A 23,326-nucleotide genomic window follows, 5' to 3' on the forward strand; every position below is an offset into this window, starting at 1 on the left:
TGTGAATAATTAACAGTAACACCAACACTGACTTTCAGCTTTAGAGAAACCTGCATAACAATGACTATATATCCTTATTTTGTTGTTCCTCTTAGTATATTCATGATCATAGAATCCCAACAGTATGGAAACAGGCCCTTTGGCACAACAAATCCACACTGACCCTTCGAAGAGTAACCCACCCAGACCCATTCCTCTACATATACCTCTGACTAATGCACCTCACCTACACATCCCTGAACATTATGGGCAATCTAGCATGGCCAATTCACCTAACCTGCACATCTTTGGACAGTGGGAGGAAACCAGAGCACCCGGGGGGAAACCCATGCAGAAGGGGGTGGGAAAATGTGCAAACTCCACACAGTCGCCTGAGGCTGGAATTGAAACTGGATTCCTGGTGCTGTGAGCCACCATGCTGCTCTATATTGTATGCTAAAATCCAATTCTGAATGCCTAGATTATACATAAAGATAATAGTTCTTTTACTGGGAATTAAGTTGTGCAGTAGATTGGAAGGAAGATTTTCTGTTTCACTCTTTGCTGGAGACTGAATGGTAAAATGGTTTAACATATCTGAAGGAGTGTGGATGAAAGGATAGTAACGTTATAAAATCATTTTTATTTCCCAGACCCCTGATTCAAACATAGTCATATCTTTTAAAAACCATCTTTTTTTCTGTTAGCTGTTAAATTAAAATAGGTCTTTGCAAGCCAATTGAAACATGTATCCCGCCTTCCAAAAAATTAAATCTGCACTCAATGTAAAATGCTGCCTATTGCAAACGATATGTTTATCCTACAAGGGGCTGAAGTTTCAGGATGTGGATGGCGATAGATGCAGGAGAGAAGGGGCCTTAAAAATTACGAGGTAAAAACAATGCCACTAGATACGTGGCATTTCAATTTCAGAGTGCTGATTTGGCATCAGTAATAATAAGCAAGAAGACAGAGGGTAGGACAGGAATTTTGCTCTCTTTCCACTGAGAGCACGGACATTGTATAGCAGTTCATAAAGAGCCTGTCAGAGGCTAAAAGTTATCCTTCAGAAACTGGCCAGCTGAAGGTAATGTGGGTAAAAGTGACAAGCTGGACATCCCAGATGTCCTTTTTGCCAGAGATGGAGAGCACATTCTTTAATGACAGATAGAACCTAGCAGGGTCAAGGGCAGTTGGTTTTGCCTCAATCACTGGATTTCCAGTGTCATCAATTGTTTATAAGGCCATTAAGGCACTGACCAGACCGTGAGATCTACTAACTGAAAGAGACTCTATTCCACAGTCAACTGTCTGTGATAACACAGGAGATTCCACAATGTCTATACTCACTCACCTGGCAGCTGCTATGACCTCTTCATCCTCCAGCAGTCCAGAGAATTTCATATCATCCCCCATAAGGTATCACTGAACTCTAGGAGACAAGGTAGATCCCTTGAAGAAATGATACTCACCTTTCCATGGGAGTTCCAGTTTGGGACACAGAGGTGATACGGCCACTTATTTATCAGGACAACATTGAACAGGTCATCAGGCCTCTGAAGATATGAATCCAGTGACTACATTGTTCAGGTGGTGTCCTCCAATACTTTCCTGCATAGGTGTCAGTCATTATACTCACCTGTTGAACTTTTCATAACATGGCCCTCCATTGACATATGGACCTTGAGGACAGTAGTGTCCTGGAAGGAGTCAACACATCAGGGAAGGGGCAGAGCAGGAAGAGGGAAATAATGCTGAACAGAGAAGTGCCTCTGCTGCATGATGAGGTGATTTCCTTCCACCATGCTTCAGGAAGATGATCTCCCTTCTCTCCCTCATAGCCTCTCGCATTAAATCCAGCTCAGCATCATTGAACTGAGGATCTGCCCTGTCACAAGTGACAGGTTTCAGGCACCCCTCACAGTCCCACCTCCCTCTAATACAGTGGGAGACTTTGGTTGATATTGACTTCAAACCCACACTAATGTGGTTCTTACTTAACTGCCCCCGAAATGGCTTGGCAAGTCACTCAGTTGTAGGTGGCACATCACCTACCCAAGGGCAGTTTAGCCTTGCCAGTCATGCTCTCAACTCAAAAATTAATACAAAAGATGCAACAAACTGCTAGAACCAAAGTATTAACTAAACTGTTCCCTGACATCTTTAGAAAGCTGGACATAAGCACAGATAGTAAGATGAAGGCTCAATGTTCAGATCACAGATTTAAAAAAAGAGCCAAAGTCAACCATGGAGGAGATGTGCAACTGGCAGAAAATGACCAAAGCTAGTTTCTGCCAATGTTCCAGATACAAAAGATTGCCCTGATTATGCACTGAAATATGTTGGCAACAGTGAGATTTCACCTACCAAATGTTTATTATATTAGAAGTATGCACCTACAATTCTTCTGAGAAACAGTGACAATACGTGCAGGATATGGTTTTAATTCATATACAATAGACAGCTAAGGAAGGGAGAGGTAAGAGCCGGCAGATGTTTCCAACATCCTGCATCGGGTCAGACCTATAATGGTTCAGAAAGTGACCATTCAGCTCATCTTGCTGTGAGCTATCAAAATTGGCTCTGGCATTGGACTTCAATTAATGCATCCAAATTTCTCTGTCCCCCATTTGTTAATAAGAAAGGATGCAACATTTTTTGTTAAAAACTGACCTTCATGTTAGTGTGTAGAGACGAACTCCAGATTTCACATATTCCTTTCAAAGCCTTATTTGCTTCTACCATCTGCCGCTTGATCATGAGTTTCTTTTTGAACAAACGGAATAAAATACAAACACCTGATATCGCTGCCAGGTAATGTAAACCATATCTAATTTGAACCTGCCACTTGTGCATAATTAAAGTTCTATGAAAGGTCATCTATGATTGCCGTTCACAGATGTTTAGCCTTGATCATGGTACACAGCATCAGTTGCACCAGGAACAGTTAATCTCACTTTTTTCCATCTTCATATTTAAAACATGAGTAAGAGCAGTTTTGAACAGACAGTTGACCTAACTAGACCTCAAGTACAATAAATTCAAATTTATAATCAAAGCCATCCAAAAAGATGACATATGGCAGTTAATTAAAGTGAAAGCTATTTTTAAATGAGCCAATTTTTAAAAGTTTTTCACTTCAATTTATTGCTTTATATGCTTAAAAATGTTGAAAATGATTCCCTCTTTTAAAATGTAAAGAAGGTTAACACAAAGAGCACTCATCCTTAGAGTCTGTGCGGATGCATACTGTGAATGTACTACAGGCACAAATTGTGATTTGTGAAGATGGGAATGAACATGTTAAATGATAATTTAAATTAAATGCTTCTCTTTGAAGCTTAGGCTCCTTCCTATACTTAGAAAAGGTGAACAAAAAAACTATACAATTGAGTTGTAATTACGTTCCTCAATCTTCAGTGCTCAGACATGAGTGTTGAAATTCAAAGAATTTTTCATCAGGAGTCACAAATAATGTGAGTGCAAATTGGAGGGTCAGGTGTCTAGATCAACTGCTCAAACTGCAGTGCTCCACTTTTCTGGACAAAATCAGAGTCACCTGAAATTGGGCAAATTGAGCAAGGGCAAAGATCCCCAGTCATTTCTCAATTTCCCCTTCCTCAGGGCAAGGCTCCCTGCTCTAAGTGCACTTTTGTCTTTTCAGGAGCTTGATTACTGTCTGCATACTGTGAAAATTATTGTTTTTCTTCTTATTAAAATATGTTCTGATATTTTAATTAAAACAGTGCACAATGAAACAAACTGTAACATACCAATTTATACATCATTGTTTAAATTTGAAGGAATATTTAGTCAGGAATTAAAGTAAATAATAGAGTTATTTTCATTTCACAATTTAACTATATCTGATGCAATGTGTCAAGCACTGGCTTTTGATCTCTGGCACCTGGGTGAGATCTTCCCAGAAGGATTCCCTCTCTGCTATCAATGGATTTTTTTTACAAAGAGTTTAGATGGAGCCATTTCATTTTATATTAAACATAGGCTCACCACACAAGATTGGTAACCTATGCCCCTCCACTCATCCCCCTGCCCTCCCTTTACCATCTTGTCTACCCATCCACCATGGCCCTCCATACTCTCTTTTCTTACCTATCTCCTCTAGCCAACCCATGACTCTTTCTCCCCAATGTTGTATCAACTCATGCCAACATAGTACGAACATACCAACCTATGGCCCAATCTACCCCTTCTTCCCTCACATCTACCAAATCAACTCATCTAATCAACTAGAACCAATGCTGATATTAACTAAAGCTCTTAAATATCTACTGATTAATTCACTGTTTCCAAAATGCACTCTGGTTGTCAACAATCCATTCACTACGCTTAAACTCCTTTAATCTGTTATAAAAATAAGCAATGTAACTCACAGTTCCACTTCAAGGAGGCTTTAACCACTTGGAGCTTTCAAGCAAACTGTGAACTGAGAAGCTCCTAAAGTGACAACTGAAGTTTGGGAAATCAGTCATACACTAGTCCTGTATTCCTGATGAAGGGCTTTTGCCCGAAACGTCGATTTTACTGATCCTCGGATGCTGCTTGAACTGCTGTGCTTTTCCAGCACCTCTAATCCAGAATACACTAGTCCAGCAATGATAAAACTCAGGGCTATGTCACATAAGTGAAATATCAAGCATTGACTTTTGAAAAACACTGCAGGTAACTATTTGAATATTTAAAAGATAGGCATTTAAGTGCCTTGACAGCTTGACATGCACTTTTAATGCACATTTACAATCATTTTTAACAATAACAAAGGGCATTTTTCAAAAGTATTGTGGGACACTTTCCTAAAGGGTACCTTGCCTCTCCCATAGTGTAGCCTACCTAGCCAAACAAATCCACAAAGTTTATACGTGTTCCTACCAGGTCTAAATTGCACATATTGTGTTCCCCATGCCTGCCTAACCAAATTAAAACATGACTGGAGGCACCTACTGTTTTATATTGGCAGATGCTACCACAGTCCACAAATGTTCACTTTGAAATCCACCCCCAAATACCCTCTACGAAAATAGCAGGTGTCATATTGAGGGAGTAGGACTTCCAGAATTAGATCTTTGGAGCAACATTCACAATGAGGGAAATTAGGCTCACTATTACTGTGAAATGTAGGGCTTGATGTTTGCAATATTATTTATTATTTATTTTACAACAATCTAAGCGTGCCTCCAAATGTTGCATTAAATAACTACATTTTTGTTTTAATATATGAGCTAATGTAGGAATACTTTAAAACAGAAAATTTCAAATGAAAAACTTCAGATTTTACACTCTATTCAACATTGGATATAATTCGGCATAAATCTTTTGAACTGAAAGGATAAGATGGAAAAGGTCAGAACAAAACACAGAGTACAAGTTAGGAACCTGAAGCTGAGAATAAACCAGCCTTACTGAACCAAACAAGATGCTTTTAAAAACTGAACTGTCAATAGTTAACACTGAAACTCTGAAACATTAACAGTGTTGTTGCAGTTCCATCTGAGAGGTGGAGAATATAAATACAAAATAACTTCTAATTATGGAGAAAATGGAGCAAACTTCATATAACTGTTATCAGTCTAAATGCCCAACCAGTTGATTATGTTCCTTAGATCTATAAAGATAATTAATTGTCCTTCAATACAGCAGAGATTGATTGTACTTTGCACATAGAATGGAAAGGAACAAAGATTCAATTCTATTCAAAACAAATAAATTAAACATCAGGCTAATCACAGCCTCAACAGCAGACTCCAACCCTTCCAGAATCAAAGACAATCAAAGACCAGCACATCTGGGTCCTAAGGACTGTTGTTTGAGGCTTAGTCATCAGAAAATCCAACAGTGACAGGGTATGTCTTTTTTATTTACTTCTCATCGGGTAAGGACTGGGACAGGGATTTCATGAGCGGGAGCCACAGTCTGGTAGTGGATTTCAGTGCCAACCATTTGCTGTCCAACCTTGCCCCTCACTAGCCTCAGATTGGGTCAAATGGAAGTCACCAAGCCCAACCTGGAGGCAGGTCACTCCAGTTTTCCAGTCAGGAAACCAGTCACCTGCTTGTTGTGAGGCAGCTAGTCAGACTGGTAGTGAATTGAGATGTTAAGTAGCCATCAATTGACCATTTAGAGCTCTCAGTTGCTGATGAGTGAAGAAAATTCCATTGTGGACCTTCTCATCCAGCACCTAACTCTGAGGTGGCAAGAGAAGAGGGCAAAAATCTCACCAGGGCTATCTATCCCCAAATATTTTCCCTTTTTGGAACCTTTCTCACCACCAGTAAAACAAGCAAAATTGTGCCCCCGATCTATTTTACACTGAAGTAATGAGAATAAATTTATCTCTTCTTTAGGTCAAATATAGCCCAAGATATTCTGATGGTCATTTCTGCAAAATAGAGTTTTTTTGCTATGGCAGATATGGACACCAATCATTTGTTTGTTGGTAACTAACTGTTAGGCTACACTAACTACATGAATAATCAAAGGGACCATAACCTAATTGTTGACCAAACTTAAAAAGTAAATTGCTCCAGCTACAAATATTACACAATACACACAATATTTAATCCACAGAAATAGGCTGTTGGGCGCAAGACACTCTTTACCAGGCCTTATTCTCCACATATGTTTTCTACCATCCTCTTCATCGTCTCCCATCAGCATTTCCTTATATCTCCCACTCTAGTATGTATTTATCTAGCTTCCCCTTCAAAGATAGGTCATCTCAACTACCTCGTATGGTAGAATTTCACTTCTCAACATTCTCGTCTCCAGTGTCCCGACAGTCCATTGAGAATAGAGGTCAAAACTTAGACCTCTATTCTTTGTTCAGTCTGGATTTCAAACTAAAGGAATTAAGGGAAGGATATAAAGACAAAGACAAGGTCAGTGTATTCCTTCCAGATCAGTGACCTAATTCTCTGCGTACCAGGGAGCAAGGGACTACAAACCCCTGGAATGTTAATGGAAGATTGTTGATACAGTAAGGTTTATGACAGGAGAAGTAAACATTCACTTAATGAAGGAACAGTGCTCTGAAAGTTTGTGATTTCAAATAAACCTGTTGGACTATAATCTGGTGTCGTGTGACTTCTGACTTTGTCCACCCCTGTCCAACACTGGCACTTCCACATCTTGGTTTAGGATGATCAAGGTCTGATTTTAGCTTAGAGTTTGAAAGCATTTAGAGCAGTTTTGAAGGAGACTGGACTGGGGTCAGAAGCAAATACAATTTCTCTCCTAGTTAGGACTAAATGGCAGCTCCCGGAGCTTAGCTTCCTTGGTCTGAATGTTTAGATGATAAAACTTTGAGACCATTTGTGTTTGGTGAGAAATCTAAATGACTGAGAGTGTTTAAGATGTTGTTTTTGTATCCACCCACAGATTAGTTCACAGGGGAGCAGCAGTTGAGTCAAACCTGGAGATTTGATACAAAAGATAATTTTGTGGATTTGAGTGATTGGAACATGATGGTGTTGGAGATTAGATATGACTTCGTTTTGGTAGTGTTTAAAGATCTTTCAAATTATATTCTATATTTATTTGGCTTGTTTTATTTTGAAATGTTATAATTTGTTGACAAACCTTTACCTGTTTCTAATAAGGTAAACAGTATTATTTAAATGGAAAAAAAGTTGCAGAAATTTGTAACACAAAGGAACAGGGGGGTACTTGTACCTAAAACAGAGAAGCTTGCTTCATAGGTGCAGTAGGCAACGAAGAAGACTAATAGAATGCTGGTCCTTATTTCAAGGGAGTAGGAGCATAACAGTAGGGACGTCCTACTGCAATTGAACAAGGTGCTGTTGAGACCCATTATCTAAGGCAAGATATCATTTCATTAGAGTCAGTTCAGAGAAGATTCACTGGGATGATCCTGGTATGGAGAGATTGTCTTATGAGCAAAGGCGAAACAGCACTACTCACTGAAATTTAGAAGAATGAGAGGTGATCTCATTGAAACATAAAGGATTCTCAAGAGATGTGACACAGTAAATGCTGAGAGGACGTTTCCCCTCATGGGAAAGGGCGTATGATAAAGGGATGTCAATTAAGATGAGGAAGAATTTCTTCTTTCAGATGGTGCGAATCTTTGGAAGTCCTAGCCAAAGAGTACTGTAGAGGCAAAGTCCTTACGTGTACTTAAGGCTGAGGTAAACTCTCGATCAGCAGGGGAATCAAGGGTTATGGGAAAAACACAGGAAATTGGATGTGAGGAATGTCAGATGAGCCATAATCCTATTGAATGGCAGAGCAGGCTTGAGGGTCCAAAGGTAAAAACAATGACTGCAGATGCTGGAAATCAGATTCTGGATTAGTGGTGCTGGAAGAGCACAGCAGTTCAGGCAGCATTCAAATAGCTTCGAAATTGACGTTTCGGGCAAAAGCCCTTCATCAGGAATAAAGGCAGTGAGCCTGAAGCGTGGAGAGATAAGCTAGAGGAGGGTGGGGGTGGGGAGAAAGTAGCATAGAGTACAATGGGTGAGTGAGGGAGGGGATGGAGGTGATAGGTCAAGGAGGAGAGGGTGGAGTGCTTAGGTGGAAAAGGAGATAGGCAGGTAGGACAAGTCCGGACAAGTTATGAGGACAGTTACTGAGCTGGAAGTTTAGAACTAGGGTGAGGTGGGGGAAGGGGAAATGAGGAAATGGCATATTCCTGTTCCTATTTCTTATGGTCTGATGGTAAACTTCATTCTCTGAATGTACCAACTAAGAAAATTCTGCCCATTCTTATGAATACTATCAATAATGAAGTGTCTTCCAAGTTTACAATGTCAGCTTGATTAAAAAGCAGAATATTGGCATTGGAATCAGGAAGAGAATGGTCACTTGCAATCTGCAGCAGTTGCTCAAAACATTAACTCTGATTTTCTCTCTTCACAGATGCTGCCTGAACTACTGAATTTCTCCAGCATTTTTCGTTTCTATCTCCTTATTTGACAAGGTGTCAAATGCAGTCTCATAATGCTCCTGTGAAAGCTCTTTAGACATTTTTGCTGCATGAACAGTGTTATTAATTTTTTATTCTGATTGTTGTCAAGGCCAGCACTTGTTGTCAATCCCCAACTGCCTTGCTTTCTTGAATTCCTGAATTACTGCAGCTCATGTTGTAAAGGTATTCCCAAAGGCCTGTCAAATTGTTCCCAAAGTGGCCCAATAATAGTGGAAGAAATTGATGTAGTTCCATGTCAGGATGGTTTGTGGCTTCAAAGGAAAGATGCCCTCAACCTTCCAGAGTTTGGAAGGTGTTGACAAGTGTTAGTAGGAGTGTTAGTAGGTTACCACAATCCATCTTGTACATGAAGCACTCCAGTGAGCAGAAATTGAATATTTATCTTGGGAAGCAAATGTTTTGTCCTTGATGTTGTAGATGACACCACCAGAATATTCTTGAATATTGTAGGAGCTGCAAGTGGAGTGTATTCAATTACACTCTTTACTTTTGCCTTGTAGATGGTGGACAGGCTTTGCAGAGTCAGGAGGTGAGTTACTTCTTGAAGAGTTCACAACCTCTGAGCTGCTCCTGTAAACACAGTTTATTGCATTTTTTCACAGGAGGTCAGTTTTGCAGGTGAGGCAAATATTTGTTGCTCATTCTTAACTGTCCTTGAACTGAGTGTCTTGCTATTTCATAACAATGGACAGTTAGGGGTCAACCACACTGTCTGGGTCTGCAATCACAAGTAGGCCAGTCCAGAAAAGTTCTGGAGCACATGTAGAACATAGAACATAGAACAATACAGCACAGAACAGGCCCTTAGGCCCACGATATTGTGCCGAACTTCTATCCTAGATTAAGCATCCATCCATGTACCTATCCAAATGCTGCTTAAAGGTCGCCAATGATTCTGACTCTACCACTCCCACGGGCAGCGCATTCCATGCCCCCACCACTCTCTTGGTAAAGAACCCACCCCTGACATTTCCCCTATACCTTCCACCCTTCACCTTAAATTTATGTCCCCTTGTAACACTCTGTTGTACCCGGGGGAAAAGTTTCTGACTGTCTACTCTATCTATTCCTCTGATCATCTTATAAACCTCTATCAAGTCACCCCTCATCCTTCGCCGTTCCAAAGAGAAAAGGCCGAGAACTCTCAACCTATCCTCGTTCGACCTATTCTCCATTCCAGGCAACATCCTGGTAAATCTTCTCTGCATCCTCTCCAAAGCTTCCACATCTTTCCTAAAGTGAGGCGACCAGAACTGCACACAGTACTCCAAATGTGGCTTAACCAAAGTCCTGTACAGCTGCAACATCACTTCACGACTCTTGAATTCAATCTCTCTGCTAATGAACGATAATACACCATAGGCCTTCTTACAAACTCTATCCACCTGAGTGGCAACTTTCAAAGATCTATGTACATAGACCCCAAGATCCCTCTGTTCCTCCACCTGACAAAGAACCCTACCATTAACCCTGTATTCTGCATTCTTATTTGCTCTTCCAAAATGGACAACCTCACATTTGGCAGGGTTGAACTCCATCTGCCACTCCTCAGCCCAGCTCTGCATCATATCTAAGTCCCTTTGCAAATGACAAATGCCCTCCTCATTGTCCACAACTCCACCTATCTTCGTATCATCTGCAAATTTACTGACCCACCCTTCGACTCCCTCATCCAAGTCATTAATAAAAATTACAAACAGCAGAGGACCCAGAACTGATCCCTGCGGAACTCCACTTGTAACTGGGATCCAGGCTGAATATTTATATCTACCACCACTCTCTGACTTCGACCAGTTAGCCAGTTTTCTATCCAATTGGCCAAATTTCCCTCTATCCCATGCATGTATTCAATACCATGGCAGGAATGTTGGCAGGACCCATAGTCTGTGCAATATCAATGCCTTCAGCCATTGCATGATATCACATAGAGTGAACAGAATTGATAGCAGAGTGGCAACTGTGATGGTGGAGATCTCAGAAGGAGATCATTCTCAGATGGATCATTCACTTCTGCAAAAGATAATTGAATATATTTCAGCCTTATCTTTTGCACTGATGAACTTGACTCATCCCTCATGAAGGATGGATGTATTTGTGCAGCCTCCTCCTCCTGTGAGTTGATTAATTGCCCACCACCATTCACAACTGAATACAGCAGGACTGCAGGGCTCAGATCCATTGGTTGTAGAGATGTTTGGCTCTGTCTTTTGAGTGAAGCTTCTTTTGCTTGGCATGAAAACAGTCCTATGCTGCAGCTTCACCATGTTGACACCTCGTTTTGAGCATGTCTGGCATTGCTTTTAACATACTTTCCTTCCTTGAAGCAAGGTTAGTTACCAGTCTAATGGTCTTGAGGAATGCAAAATATTAGATCTTGGGATTCATGATCACAGCTACAAAACATAGATAGTTGACCATTTGCAAGCAATTTTCAGAGTGTTTTTTGAGTTAGTGAAGAAGCAACACTTTAAATATGATGCATTACTTAATTAGAAAAGAAAGGAAATATATGATCCTTGACAGATCAGAATGCCTTCCTAATCTCAAAACTGTTCTGTAGAATGCAGGAGCAGAATCATATCATTACAGGTGGCGTTTGAAATACAATTCTGTTTCTGGTGGCAGTCCATAGTGCTTAATGGTGACCAGTTCTGAGTTGCTCAGTCTGTTCTAACCCTATCCCATTTTGCACAGTGGTGAGTTTGCTTTAGTTGTTCATGAGATGAGGACATTGATGGCAATTCAGCAACATCCCATAAATTCTGGAATTAAAATCTAATTTAATGGTAATTGTTTTTCTCGTTCGAAGGACTCAGGTTCAATTTGTGTAGTGATACGGGTATCACATTTGGTGTCAGTCTCTCTGGATTAGAGGGAATATCTAGTAAGATTCCCATTCTGGAATATACAGAAATTTCTGATTGTTACCCAATAACCATTACTTAAAACAGTAGATGTCAAGCAAAGACAAAACTGTATTTGCTGTTCCCCACAACCAAATACACTGTTGCTGCCAGTGGTCCAAACTCATAATTGAATATTGGCCAGTCAGTGAAAGTACCAGAGGGAATGAGGTTCTCACAGAACAATATCTCTAGAGAAAGTCAATTGCCTGTGGAAAGAGAAGAGATTGGGGCAAATAATTGACAGAGATTAAGCTGGGAGTGGGTGGAAGAGGAAACAGAGGGGGAATCAAAATAACAAGGACTTAGTAAGGAAAATAAAAGATGCCTAAATTATCAATAGGATGGCATAAGGCCTAGTTGGTAGCAAATGCCTGGGCAATGGATTCGGTTTGGACAGTGATGTCCTTCCGTTGGATGCAGTAGATGCAGAGCCTTTAAATGATAGATGAAAGATTATCAGGGAGCATACAGAAAGGTAGAGCTGAGGTTAAATCAGATCAGCCATGATCTTGCAGAATGGTGGAACAGGCTGGAAATGCTGAATGGCCTACTGGTTTTCCTTGTTTGTGAATCACTCATTGATTTCCTGCCAATGCTCACTGCCTTGGTTATGAGGTGAAGAATTACCTATGGGGTGGCCATGGAAATAGGATCTTTTCTGAAATATTCTGTGTCTTATGATTCCACTAGCTACCTGATGAAGGAGTAGTGCTCTGAAAGCTTGTACTTCCAAAAAAACCTAGTGTTGTGGGATTTCTTACGGTGGAAATACAATGCCAGGTACAAATCTCACTTCAGGAGAAACATGTAAGGAGTGGACAGAGAAGGAGGGAGATGAATTATCAACAGTAATAAAGGAGGAATGGTGGCAATCATTTTGGATTCAGAATATTTTAATGAAGTGAATAACGCTTCATGCCAAGTTGGTTTCAGCTGGCAATGGTCAAATAAGCATTTGATCAGAAGGTAAATGAGTATTTAAATGAGTTAGAATATATTTTCACCTCTGGAGAATATGATAGACACTGTAAAAGTCAGATAATTAATTCAAGCAGACCCTGAAAAGTAAAGCGACAGTCAGGTAGTCTTTTTTTTGGAAGAAAGATTTCTCTCTCTCATGCACAGTCATTGATAACATCTGACGCTGTCAACGCTTTACGAAGGAAACTCGATGTCTTTTTTTTGTTCAAGGAAAATTCGGCCCTCAAATGAGGCAAATATTGATTGAATTGAGATTTGAGGACAGTTAAAGAGTTGTAACTCCAGATTAGGAAACAACTGTGCATACGTACATCCTGGCTGTAAACACGCACTGTTTGTAGAAAAGAAAACATCCTGAGCTGAAAGTGGCTCATGAATGCTTTATTTGCCCGGAGCTAACAAAAAAAATCTAAGCAATTAAGCCTTACGGGTGGGGGTTGGGGGGAGCGGAGTGGAACAAATCACATATACTGCATTATAAAGGTTCAAACAGTTCAAATAAAACAGCGAATATAAGAAAAGCAGAAATGGGTATTTAAGGGACTGGATTTGATGAGCAATGATATCAGAATGTATTAGTAATAAACTCATACTAGATTCCATCTGAGAATGTGTTGCTTACTCCTTATTGGGGAATATTCATCTCAGCAGCTGTCAGTGTTGAGATTCAGATTAAAAAGTAATATTCCATCAATTCAACAGTGTAACTAAAACCATTTTCAAAACAATTATTATTGTAGCTTTCTGTTGTTCCACTTGTATCATTTTCAAGGTTAGCTGTGGAAAGTTATGCAAAAAAAAATCACATCCGCTCTGTACCCGATTGTAGAAATGCCCAAACACGTCTAAAGGATGAGGTTTACCTTGCTGTTGATCAAATATTCCGCCTTTTATTTCCTTCTTTCAAAGAGTGATTCCAGCGTGGAAGGATGCTGCTCCTGTTGCTAACAACTGCCACGGATTTACATCCTCAATCGGACTCATTTGCTCCCATTGCAAGGACGTTTCCTGAGACTCTGGTGAGAGAGAGAAGGTTCTCTTTATTTGGACTCTGCACACGGCTGGGGGAGACACACGGTGCTGCTGGCCTTAAAGCCACAGCCACAAACTTTCGACAGAGAAGAGATATTTTTGGACCATGATAATTGTTCAAAGTATTCACAGGCAGACCATTCACCATCACCCCCACACTGACAGCTTCTTACCTTGCTCTTTACTCTCAACTTCCCAACCTTCCTCCCAGTTTGCCCACCTGCTCCAGAGGTGGCTCATACCATGCTAGAACAGGTTTAATTCGAAATATTTACCATCCCCTTATCCTTCCAATCATTTTGCAGTCTTTTCCACCCTTTGGTCTCCCATTCACATCTCTGCTCTTTAAAGCTTCTATTCTAGTTCATAATGACCTAGCTGGACATGCATCTCCCTTGCTAACTTCATCAATCTGAGTCTGTCACCCAGCACTGCCCATAGAAATGTGGGTGTAATTTTGATTTCACTTGCAGGGCACGTGACCCACAGGATCATGCAGAATGTCAGTCTGACTTCAGCAGACAGTAATTTTGGGAACAGTATAAACCCGTTTTTGCCCCAATCTCATCTGTCTTTCAAGGAATGGGTTAGGTGAAAATTGTCTCAGTCATCATTCCTTCTGAAGAAATCTACCCTTGCTCCTGGATCTCAAATCTCCCCTTTCTCTCCAGCACCTGGAGGAATGTAACTGCATTCCCAGCTTTCTCACCAGCCACTATGTGAGCCCCTCCAACTTGCCTTCTACCCTAACTGCATTCATTTCCCAGGTGCTGATTTGCCTGGTTGGTCTCTTATCTGCTTCAACGTTGCTTTACTTTGCTGTAAGTTACTTCTCTCCCTCTGCTTGTGAGATGCCCACAATAATTCTTTCAGGGAAGGCCCACTACATCTTGTACCACCCAGTTCCCAGCTCAGTAATGGACCTTCCCCTGGGATCAAGGTTACTGAGGGCTGCCTTTGGAATTGGAGGTTGTGTGCACACGTCAGAGTTACAGGGCAGCTGGTACATGCACTGAGGCCTTGGATTGAGGAGGGATCCAAGCACAGGAAAATAATGGTGCAAGGGGAATCAGCTGCATAGGGTCATGTCTGCAGTGGTAGGTGACGGGAGGACTTTCAGCAGCCCCATCTTTCCCATACTGGGAACCTTGATTCTGAGAGGCAAGCACACCAGGGTTTGTTTATTGAGTTCCCTTCATGGTAAGTCCCTTTAGAATAGGATGAGCATTTAACGGGAAATGAATGCCTAATGAAGGCTCTCACTTGGTGTCAGAATGGGAATGCTGCCAAGATTCCACATATCGTATGATTAACCAGAAAATAGAACCTTCAACATCCAAACACAGATTCTTCCTCACAAGTAATTTATCTCTCTCTGATGGGGTTAATGATGAGTCTAACTGATCCAAAATAAATGATTTTCACCTGGACTAAAATTCATAATCTATTCCTTTGTTCAACCTGTTGCCTTTGAATGGTATCCACCCATTCTCCCATACCTTGTGACTAAAGTACATTGTTTCAACATCATATTTTTAAAAATATTTCAAATTCCAATGCTCTCCATCTTGTTACATTGCGAGATTCACCACTTTTTAAATGTTTCAATATTTGTAGGTGGATATGCAGTGATGCATCATATTGGTCAGACCATCAGATGCACTTTTCTTCTGAAATAAAGTCACCTGAACTTACCAAACTGTTTAAGAAGGTTATACCGTCACACAAATCAGGAACATGTTTGTCACTGTGCTCAGGGATGACTAGGGATAGTTGGTTGCGCATTTTATTTTCTAAAAGACATTGCAAACAGATATAAAATAGAAAGGTTGCCTTATGTTTTAGGATTCAAACTGGAAATGAGAAGATATGGCAAAAAGCATAATCATTAAAAAAAATTTTGGTTATTTTCCAGTCAAGGAAATGAATCAGCAATGAATGTAACAAAAGAAAGTGCATGTGAAAATCAAAAACAGCAAAGACAAATTTTCAAGGACGGCTGCAAAAAAAGGCCATAGTTGGAAGAAAATGTAAAACAATGGATATTAGACCTGAGGGGAAATGGAATTTCTGTATCTAATGTAATGACTGTATGTGAAGCAAGAAGATTACAGACTTTGATGATGGAACATCTCAATGTGGATTCATTAGATTGTGTCCTGGAAATCAAACCCCACTTTTCACAGACATGTCATAAAATTTAAGGATGTTATAAAAGTAAGTAAAATTCCTCAACTTATGTGTCCTTTAGACCCAAATGTGCAGAAATCATCGACAATCTTTCTGTGCTTAATAAGAATGACTATTTATTACAAATAAGTATATTCTAGTTATAGATAAACAATTTTGATCTGTTGGCATATAACTGTAATAGTTAAAAATCAAATCCTTTTTAAACTCCTCCCTTGTACAAATATAGACAGATACTCACACAACACAACATGGACAGAGGGAAAGTATGGGAAGGGAGTTCAATGGTCTCTGTCACCATTTGCTGAGATCATCCTTTTGGTTTGTTAGGACTTGCTGCTCCCCAATCTTCCTTCTCCAGGTACTTTCACTTGCTTGCAGTAGGTGCAGGGTGACTGCCTGACACGCATAAAGTTTCTAATTTATTGATTAAGAGCAACAGCATACAGCCACTGATGAGGGAAAATAAATTGGCTATCTTCAGATTTGAAATGGTTTTCATTGCAGTTAAAGGACAGTTCTTTCTACAGTATTTTGGTCCAATGGCTTCGACCCAAATGTCATTCACTCCCATAAGTTGTTCAGCTTCCTAGGGATTACTCAATTGTTGGCAGGCAGAAGGCCTTTGTCATTACTGGTCACCACTCCACAGACCAATCAGCTACTTGTTGCCAGCTGAATCTTCTCTTCATGCGCAAACCACATCCCCCAATCCAACTGAGGGTCCAGCTCATCTAGCCCGCTTGGCAGACTTTCCTCATTGCTGAAGAAGGGCTCATGCCCGAAACGTTGATTCTCCTGCTCCTTGGATGCTGCCTGACCTGCTACGCTTTTCCAGCAACATATTTTCAGCTCCAGCTCATCTATGGTAATCTCCCCATTTCTTTAACAAAAACCACTATAAACAGCACTTACAATGAGTGTCAGATACTTTGCTTTTTAAAAGTGCAATAACCCTTTCCACAACCTTTGGTTTCTAAAACAGTCCTTTTCCCAAGTCAGTCCATAATTTAACCACGGTGGCACAGTGGTTAGCACTGCTGCCTCACAGCGCCAGAGATCCGGGTTCATTTCCCGCCTCAGGCGACTCTCTGTGTGGAGTTTGCACATTCTCCCCGTGTCTGCGTGAGTTTCCTCCGGGTGCTCCGGTTTCCTCCCACACTCCAAAGATGTGCAGGTCAGGTGAATTGGCCATACTAAATTGCCCGTAGTGTTAGGTAAGGGGTAGATGTAGGGGTATGGGTGGGTTGCGCTTCGGCGGGGCGGTGTGGACTTGTTGGGCCGAAGGGCCTGTTTCCACACTGTAAGTAATCTAATCGAATCTAATCTAATCTAAAAATATGGAAATATAAAAAGATAAGGTCTTTACAACACTACGAATATATAAAAAGGCGCAAGTAAAACCTGCCCACTAAAGCCAAGGCAGCACAGAAAATGTAGATTTTGATGACAAGTCATCGGCTTGAAAATTTATTCTGATCTCTGACCTCCTGACTCTTTATATCATCTTCCATTCTTATTTCGGATCTCAATCATCTGCAGTATTTTGGATTTAACTTCAGATAGAGTTTGTCTAAATTTTGTGTTGTGTTGAGATGGTACTATTTCACATGTGCGAAATGCTCACCTTGCTGCTAAAGTGTGATTCAAGTACTATCAATGCAGTACTGTGATCTGTCAATCCATTCTATAGCTATCAGGTTAATACAGTATAATCAAAATCCTTGCATCACATAGACATTGTTATTTACAGTCCATAGATATTATTCAGTAAGCATGCTCTGAAAGTATTTGATATGGCCATCAACACAAAAGACTATTGTTAACCAAGACAATATTTCTCACAAAAAATGTACTTACCCAAGATAAATCCAGCTTTGGAAATCTCCACATATCAGTAATGAGAGAATTATACTCATGCACACTGCACAAGCTCAGACAAAGGTACCTTTAGAACTCCAGGCACAGCAGATTGGTAACTCATTTTAGCTAATGAAGTAATCACTGAGAAAAATACCAGTGTTTAGTATTGGCGAATTCAAGAACAATATGCATGTCATTTTTCGTGATTGCCTTTCCTGTCTTTCACTTTTCAAACATAGCACTTCCTGTGCTACGCCTCAGATGTCAAGGACAAAAGATTTTACCAATGAACTATGGGAAGAATGTCACGAATCCAGTGCCAAAGAAGGCTTTTTGGCTGATTGTGCCTGTACGAGCTTGTTAAATAAGTATCATTACCTAGTACCAATATTTTGTTTTTCCCTCATGCAAATTATTGTTATCCAAATAATCATCCAACGTCTAAACTGAAAATGCTTCCAGCAAACACTGCATTGCATGCCCTAACTACATGCTGAGTGAAAAGAGTCTCCTTACTTCACCCTTGTTTCTTTTGTAGATCTATGTCCAATTGCTTCTTTAACAAATGGGAATACCTTTTACCTTTTTACTCTATCCAGCCTGCTCGTGATATTGAGAACCTCAATCACATTTTCTCTTAGCTTTCTTCTCCCTGAGAAGAACAGTTCCAACAATTTCAATCTGTCCTCATAATTGAATTTTGCTGTCCCTGGAACCATAGTTGTAAACTGCTTCTGCCTTCTCTAAAATGTGTTTGTATCCTTCTGGCAGCCTGAACTGTACCTAATACTCCAGCTGAGATCTAACAAGAGCCTCCACCTTCCTTACAATTGTACCACCTATTTTGTATCTTGTTTTAACACCACAAAACATCACACTTCTCTGCATTGAACCTCATCTGCCACCTTTCCATCTATTCTACCAATTTCCCTTTGTCTTCCTGTAATTCTACACTCTTCACAATTTACAGTTCCTCCAAGAATTCCAACATGTACCTAAACTTCCAAAATAAAGAACTAAATGGAAACAACCAAACCTGAGGCAGGATAATCTGCAAAGGAATGAAACAATAAATAACCACTAAAAGTTTTTTTCAGGTATTCTTGTCTGTTACTTGCATTACCTATTGCAATCAACTTAATCTTGCACATTGAAACATAACACTATTAAGAGAGTATATGTTTCCTTTACTTAATGAGCTGCTTCTTAGCAATTGGTGCAGTCTCAGAGGCAGAACTGCACACTGCTGCTTGGACCTTCTCGCACCACAGGCACCAGATTTCAGCATCAGCTATGGACCATTCAATAGCTGCAAGCCAGGAACTGACATCCAAAGTCTGCTGCTCAACTCTTATTATGGAGGAGTTGACCAAGAAAGGGAAGTTGGCATCCCAGTTTAGAGACATTTACATGGAAGTCCTGGTGAATGAAGTGCAGAGAAGAGGACATCCTCTTTCCTCTGCATTATGAAAGGAGGCCATGGCACCAGATACTACCAGCCCAGATCAAAATAGACAGAAAGGTCAGTGCAGTGTTATTGAAAAGAAGAAATACCAAGCAATGTGGAAAGAAAGGTCAGTGACCTCATGCTCCACAGGATAAGTACCACCACCTTCTCTCCACAAATCTGAGCACACCCATTACACATACCTTCCACTAAGGCCCACTCTCATTGCTGCACTAACACCTTCCCTCAAATGGCTCTCCCACTCTTATATTTGGAGTTGCCTCTGCCCTCCTCCACGCCTCACTTCACAATAATTATCCCTCTGTTTCCCAGAGTTTTCCACCACATAGTATAGATTGCCCGTTGATCATCCCTCTTGATAGTTACTGTCCAAACCGCCAGGTGTCACCATGTCCAAACCTTTGGACCAAGTGTGGTGGAATCCCTAACCACAATCCCCTTCACTAAAATAAGGGCTACTCTTCTCAGACTTTCCAAATAGGCCATTTGGTGAAGGACATACAGTCTGTTTGACATAGAACCTGCTATCACATGGACATTGTTAAAAATCACACAACACCAAGTTATAGTCCAACAGGTTTATTTGGAAGTGCAAGCTTTTGGAGCACAGCTCCTTTATCAGGGAGCTAGTGGGACACAGAATTTATAGTAAAAGATCAGGGTATCATACAACTGACGTGATAAATTGAACAAACCTAGATTGCTGTTAAGTCTTTAATTACTTGGAATGGGATTGCACGTTTCGATTCAGTAATATGTAAATCTCAGAAATTCTTTCAAGTCACATTCCCAAGATAACTTAAGGTTTTATGAAAAAAGGTGACATCTCATCTCAGACAATGCATTAAAGGTGTGAGATTAGAATCTGGCTATATTCAAACCTTGAGTCAGGCTGGCTCTATTTACAAAATAGGAATTTATAAAATGTCACATGGACTGACTGCCTACAGATTGTGTGCTTTTTGAATAAAATAGCACGTATCTGCAAATGCAAATTCACCCTTAGACTTATATAGAGTCAGAGAGTCAAAGAGATGTACAGCACGGAAACAGACCCTTTGGTCGAACTTGTCCATGCCAACCAGATATCCCAACCCAATCTAGTCCCACCTGCCAGCACCTGGACCATATCCCTCCGAACCCTTCCTGTTCATATACCCATCCAGATGCCTTTTAAATGTTGCAATTGTACCAGCTCCACCACTTCTTCTGGCAGCTCATTCCTTACACATACCACCTTCTGCATGAAAAAGGTGCCCCTTAGGTCTCTTTTATATCTGTCCCCTCTCATTCTAAACCTATGCCCTCACATTCTGGACTCCCCCAATCCAAGGAAAATACTTTGTCTATTTATCCTATCCATGCCCCTCATGATTTTATAAACCTCTATAAGGTCACCCCTCAGATTTGTTTATATGCACATACATGTGAGGAAGAGAGAGAGTGAGTGTGTGTGTGTGTTTGTGCGCGTGAGTGTGACAGTGTGTTTGCCTGTGAGAGGGTGTGTGCGTGAGTGTGAGTGTGTGGGTGTGTGGGTGTGTGTGTGCCTAAGAGAGCGCGTGTGTATGAGAGAGGGCCTGCATGAGTGTGACCGTGTGTAAGAGTATGTGTAATGTTGCAGGATAACCTGTAGTGTGACATGAACCTAAGATCCCAGTTGAGGCCATCCTCATGGTTTTTGAACTTGGCTATCAGCCTCTGCTCAATAATACTACACAGTGCCATGCAGCAACATGTCCACTGCTTGACTATCCAGCGCTGAAATCCGTGACCAGCTGCTGACCTCTCTATCTGTGCTAAAAGGCAAGCCAGGGCAGAGATGCTGTGAGTATCTAACTAAGTGCCATTGTGAGTGAGCTCTAAGAAAGCAAGTCACAGCCCTGCAATGCATTTTTTGCAGATGCATAAGATGGGTAAGGGCTCCTGCATGCACAGCAGCCTAGCAGGAACATTGCAACTTAAGATGTCATCAGAGTTCCATAGTGTAGTTGTGGTTTGCTGAAGAATCTTTGAATTAATTCAAGGTTGGCTGTAACAATGCGATGACTCTGATGTTTTACCGATGCCAGCTTCTGCTGACAAAGGTGAAGGCAGTCCCTGCCAGTGGACGTGAGATGTTGGTGAAAGGTGTTGAAAACATAGGCACAGAGAAGCAACCGGTGAGCTTCATCTGCCAAGTAACCACTCAGATTTTTAAGTTGGGAATTGGAGACATCTAGTTTCTTACCAGTGCCCAAGAGAATTATGAACTGCATAGAAATGAGATGAGATTAGCTAATTATGAGATACAACTGTAGGAACATATGACCCTCACTACTCACTAGTGAGATTCTGATCTGGATAATTATTTGGATCGAAATTATGTGAAAGATGATAGCGGGAAAACAGGGGCTTGGTAGCTAGTAATAATGTTCATTTGAGTAACTGGTGTAGACACGATGGGTCAAATAGCCTCCTTCTACATCATGCCATTTTATGATTCTGTGGCCAATGAAATCTTCAGGTGAAAATCATGTTTCCTTCTCCATGTCAAGAACCTCATCTTTTAATTTTCTCTTTGTCTTCCTAAATTTCTTATCATTATCCACATTAGTCAAGACCTGGGAAACTTCTGCTGGTTGCTTCCCTTTAGTTTGGTATTCTTGCAAATTATCAAAGACACTTGAAAAGCACAGCTGGTCAGGTCTGATTCGACTCTGATCCTCCAGCATCTGCAGTCCTTACTATCTCCTCATTGCAAATTGTTAAGATGACTACAAGACGAAAAGCATCAACAAAGTATTTCAGCCATACTCATGATTACTTTTGTTCTTTCATACCATTGTTTATGTTTACATTTGTTACATCTCAAATAGCTGAGGTCACAGTTGACTTTTTCTCACCCATCACTAGTTGAAACAGAGAGACTATGTGAGAGATTTAAAAGACAAAAAGAGCAAAATGCCTTTCTGATGTCTCTCTCGTAGGGAGAATCTTTCTTTGAATTAAGAGTTGACCAAGGGAAGAGATTGAAACTTATTGACAAGTGTGGAGGAAAGCGGGTTGGTGGGTAATCAAAATCAGTCTGGCAGTAAAAATCAATCAGGATATGTATAGCTAAAAAGTGGACAAGGTCCTATCACCCACAGTTTTAATCTGTGCACCTGCACAGATGTCTGGGGTCTTACAAGCATGGACACAATTCTAAATGCATGAAAATGATAAGCATCACTGGTTTATCAAGCTTGCCCAATACAGTCACAATGCCTGAATGGATAACTAAACACCTCCTCCCCACCAACAAAATGAATACACAGAGAAAGAAAACCTGGAAGATTTCTTTCTAACAGCCAAGATAGTTTCAGAACTATTTCCAAGGTAAATCTACCCATCTGAGCAGTAAATCTATTTAAATTGAAACTATTTCTGAGGCTTTCATCTGAACGTCATCCCAAGTCTCTTCACTGACCCACCAACAACCGAAACAGGACACAATTTTCCACAAGTGATTTAATGAAGATTATACTCAGAAAACGTGGTGTGCTTTGCTTTAGACTGAATAGTTCTGCTAATACCAATTTAAGACTCTTCTCAGCACTGGTCTTGAAACCTTTGAGAATTTTAATCCATAGTGCCACCACTAATTGGAAATCTATGTAAAATATTCTAAACTACAGAAAAAAATTTAAAACTGTGATTCTAATTTCTCTCAGCAACTTATTTAATTAAAAGCAAAGGCAGCATTTACACTTGCTGAACTCAGGTTAATCTTCGGCAGTTAGACAAATTAATTACTTGTTACTTGTATAGAGAGGAACTAACTACATTGCACAATGAAATACAGAGCCATTCGCAATAAAGGAGCATTAATATTCCATTAGGTTTGGAATTATATCTTGTAGATGGCAAATTGGTACAGTTATGTATAAAGCACTTCTAAATCCCTATTTATTGAATGTGCTA

At 40.5% G+C, this 23,326-nt stretch overlaps 1 protein-coding gene across 7 annotated transcripts in view; it reads right to left on the bottom strand.

The window, feature by feature from the left end:
• Nucleotides 1-23,326, bottom strand: part of vwa5b2 (von Willebrand factor A domain containing 5B2) — a 156,910-nt gene that overhangs the window by 98,247 nt on the left and 35,337 nt on the right. For 5 of the 7 annotated variants that reach the window (XM_072572310.1, XM_072572306.1, XM_072572311.1 and 2 more), the window contains exon 2: nt 13,695-13,847. The gene's annotated coding sequence lies outside the window, so the exon portion shown is untranslated. Of the gene's footprint in view, nt 1-13,694; nt 13,848-14,036; nt 14,125-17,913; nt 17,999-23,326 lie in introns of those variants that run through there. The other 2 variants (XM_072572307.1, XM_072572309.1) reach the window with 2 other exon arrangements.

The sequence above is a fragment of the Chiloscyllium punctatum genome, chromosome 6 (assembly GCF_047496795.1).
Source record: "Chiloscyllium punctatum isolate Juve2018m chromosome 6, sChiPun1.3, whole genome shotgun sequence".
Lineage (NCBI taxonomy): Eukaryota > Metazoa > Chordata > Chondrichthyes > Orectolobiformes > Hemiscylliidae > Chiloscyllium > Chiloscyllium punctatum.